General features: G+C 40.5%; 1 pseudogene; it reads right to left on the bottom strand.

The window, feature by feature from the left end:
• Positions 1-2,321: 2,321 nt before the first annotated feature.
• On the bottom strand, positions 2,322-3,152 carry LOC141500585 (peptidyl-prolyl cis-trans isomerase B pseudogene; annotated as a pseudogene).
• Between the last annotated feature and the right edge of the window lie 1,034 nt (positions 3,153-4,186).

Raw genomic sequence — 4,186 nt, 5'->3', positions numbered from 1 at the left:
ACAGATGGCACTCTCCTTTGCAGACAGCCTAAAATTGTTCCCAATTGTTGCGCTGATGGAATGAGGAAGTCCTTCAAGGTTGAACTTTACTCCCATGTTGCTGTTAGGTTGTACAGTGTTTTTCTGGTTCTGCTCATCTCACTCAGCATCAGTTCTTGCAAATCCCTCCAGGTTTCCTTGAAATCCCGTCCCTCCTGGTTTCTAATAGAACAATAGTGTTTCTCTGGAACTTTTTTACATATTCAAATGAAATCTATAGAGAATACTTGACATTTTAGGAAGTATATTTTACTGAGTAGGTTGTAAAACTGGAACTTATTCAGAAAATTGACTAATTAAAGAAGGAAGAAAGATTAAGTTAATTGAGTAATTAGTTCTTATATTCTAGTTAGAAGAGAATCATCATGGGACTGCATTCCCTGCCAGAAAGGAGAGACTGTTTAGGAGCTGTTGTAAGTCTTTGTAAAAGATGAAGTATGGCAGCAGTGGGAATAGAGAGGAAAAAAAGATACAAGAACTATTTGGCAAGAAAAATATGAAGAGGACATTAAGAGTAGATCAAGAAAGAGAAGACTAAACTCTTGTGAAAATAGTATAACACTGTCAACAATAAGTAAATTAAGAAGGAAAGTTAACTTTGAGAGGGAATTTAATTTCTTAGGGGAGCAGTGGCTTACAGGGATGAAAATGGTGATGTTCAATTTTGACCAAGGTAGTTATAAGGTTGTGGTAGGACATTAAAACAGAAATGTTTATCAAGCATTGTGAGACCTGTCCTCAGCAGAGAGCTGATTTTAACTCGTGAATAGTCATGTAGTCAAAAAAGACTTTGAGGTCATTTAGTAGAACTTGAATCAGAATCCTCTCTATGATTTGCGTAATAGATATCTCATCTCACTGCCACTCAAAGGTGTCTGGTCAGGGGAGCCTAATGTCTCCTAAGACCACCAGTTCTATTTTTGGATAGTTCCAGGTATTAAACTATTATGGGATATTCTTTAAAATGGTTCTATGTACACTTGAAAAAATTTCCTTAGGTAAAGCCTTAATTTGCTTCTCTGCTGTTGAGAATAACAGGAGGAGAGTTTGGGGAGAGGTCAACCTGACTTGCTCTGATCTCAGGTGACCCTTCTCCAGAAGTTTTCCACAGACCTCTATTTTATCAAAACTGCCTGAATGACTGATACTGGTAACATTTATCCAAACCCTTACAAACTACTATATAAATATTATCCCATTTGATCCTCACAATAATTTTAGGAGATAAGTGGTCCTGTTATTCTCATTTGACAGATAAGAAGCCTGAGGCAAATAGATGTTGAGTGACTTGCCTGGGGTTACACAGCTAGTAAGTGTCTGAAGATAGATTTGAACCAATTGTCTATTAGTTATAGCACCTAGCTGCTGCTGAGAGTAAGTAGTGGGTAACAAAAAAATCACTTTTTGGAACACTAAGGAATTATATGTTGCTAAATGTTTTCTGTTCAGTTAAAGTGCTTGAGAAGTTACATTCCTTTGGGATTAAAACATTCCCCCAAAAAATTCATTTTGAAATGCAGGTTTTACCTGGGAAGGTACAACAGTAATAAAAAATTTTTGCTAACAACTTGTAAAAATTGTCTAAGAGTTCAACCCAAATGTATCATCTAACTGAGCTTTAGTAAAAGACAATTTATTTGAAGTCACAATTCATCAATGATAGAGCCAGAATTAGACTTGAAAGCTTGTTTCAAAGCATAGCACAGATTATTTTCTAAGAGAGGCAGTATAGAGCATATTGGATAAGGAGGTGACCTCAATTCAAGCCCCATCTCTGAAACATACTTAAAATGTGATCCTGGGAAAGTCACTTTACCTCTCAATACTCTAGACAACTCTTTTTTTTTTTTTTTTTAAGGGATGAGCCCAAAGAAAACAAAGACTGGGCTATTTATATTGGAGAAAAGGAACTACAGTGAAAAGAAAAGAAAATGGGGGGCTTAAGCATAAAATATACAGGGTGGGAGGATAGAGGCAAGAATGAGGTTGGATGCTGACCAGTAAAGCAGAAGCACCAGTGTAAGGAAAAGAGCAAGGGCTAGAACATAGCCATTGACCCAGGTCTAGTTTAGCCCAGGGCAGGAACAGCCCTCTGGTCTGTTTCCAAAGGCATGAGAGGGAGAGCAAAGGAAAGTACATGGTTCTACATGAAATAAGCCCTGCTCTTCAGAAAAAAAATTCTTTTGGGGGGAGGGGGAAGTTGTAGGATAGGCTAAGCTTAGAGGCTTATTAAGGGCAAGGGATAACCAGCCCACTCACTTTCTATAAAAAAAGTTTTCTTTATTGGCATGTGTTTCTTTACAGAAACGGGGCCTGAGGGGTTGTGGAATGTGAGGATGGATTCTTGGGTCAGCTCAGTCAGATGTCAGCACCTCAGGCTGGCATGGGGACCAGACCAGCCTTCAGTCCCCAGAGAGGGGAGTGCTTCCTGCACAGCCTCGGGGGCAGATCTCCAGAGGATCCTACTCCTCGGCAATGGCAAAAGGCTTCTCCACTTCAATTGTGCCACAGTCAGCTATTGTCACATCCTTCAGGGGCTTGTCACGTCCATCTGTCTTAGTGTTTTCCACCTTTTGTACCACATCCATTCCTTCTAGAACTTTGCCAAAGGCCACATGTCTGCCATCCAGCCATGGTGTTTTAACGGTGGTAATGAAGAACTGGGAGCCATTGGTATCCTTCCCAGCATTGGCCATGCTCACCCAGCCTGGTCCATAGTGCTTCAGCTTAAAGTTCTCATCAGGGAAGCGATCACCATAGATGCTCTTTCCTCCTGTGCCATCACCCCGGGTGAAGTCTCCCCCTTGAATCATGAAGTCCTTGATCACACGATGAAATTTGCTGCCCTTGAAGCCAAATCCTTTCTCTCCCGTGGCCAAAGCCGCAAAATTTCCCACCGTCTTAGGGGTCGTCTTCCCAAAGAGACCGATGACTACCCGGCCTACGTCTTCATCACCAATTCGTAGATCAAAATATACCTTGGCGGTGACTTTGGGCCCCTTCTTCTTCTCGTCGGCCACGGAGAGCCCCGGCAGCAGCAGGAAGAGCACCGAGCCCAGGACCAGCGCGGCCACCACGAGCAGCTTCATGTTCCGCTCGGTCAGACGCAGCATCAACCCCTCTAGACAACTCTTTAAGACTGTAAGACACCCTAAAAAAAATGTAAGACACAGAAAAGGTGCTATTCTGCATGGGAAAGAGTGTAAACTGAGGTCTGGTCAATGAATCTCCCGCCCTGGTGTTCAAGTATTGATTTCTATTTGCTATATTCCAATTAAATGGATTCCTTCTAGCAACATGAATGGGGATGGGGAAATGGAGCATATGTCAGATTTTAAGTGGGGGGAGAGAGAGATTCAGAGCTTGGGCTATATAGCCTAGGAGGACACTTGGGTAGGTCACTATAGTAAAAGAGTAGAGGAGAGTTTCTTAGGGGAAGAGAAAATAACTGGGAAGGAAAAAAAGAGATGAAGAAATAGAAAAGAAAAATGAAAGGGGGTACTAAAAACTATTTACTTTGATTTAGCAGCCCAAGATTGGCCCTAAAAAGATTGTTTTTAAACTTTATTAGTTACTTAATAAGCATTTAATATACAGACACTACATTAATTGCTGGAGATATAAATATAACCAAAAGAAAAATAACCTCTTCTTGCAAAGAGTTTACATTCTAATGGGGGAAAGACAACAATAAAAGGACTCTGAAAAGCTGGGAAGTGTAGTGATGGAAGAATGGCAAAATCTATAGAGTCAAAAGAAGAACTGAAAGAATGAAGGATGATGGTCTGGAATTCTTTCCCAAAATGGAGGTTCTCAAAGGAACTCACCAATGAGAGAAGGAAGATTCAAAGAAGGGGGATGTTGCAGCATGAGGATTTAGATGCTCCTACTTGAGTGAATCTGCACCTTTGCTAAGCAGAGTGTTTTTGATTTCTGGGGAGAAAAAATTTCTATTTTTCTGTTTTCCTTTGGGATCATTGAAATGCTTTTACTTTCCCTTAGTCACTTTGAATTAGTTGACATGGCAGCAAAGCAGTAACCATAGAAACTTCTAGTATAGCAGTGCTCAACACTTTCTCTTGCAGTTGATCAATTTGTTATTAAATTCCAGCAAGGAGAAAATTTGGACTTGTAGTAATGTGAAATT

Source organism: Macrotis lagotis, chromosome X, assembly GCF_037893015.1.
Source record: "Macrotis lagotis isolate mMagLag1 chromosome X, bilby.v1.9.chrom.fasta, whole genome shotgun sequence".
NCBI lineage: Eukaryota > Metazoa > Chordata > Mammalia > Peramelemorphia > Peramelidae > Macrotis > Macrotis lagotis.
This window is presented reverse-complemented; position numbering and strand designations above follow the sequence as displayed.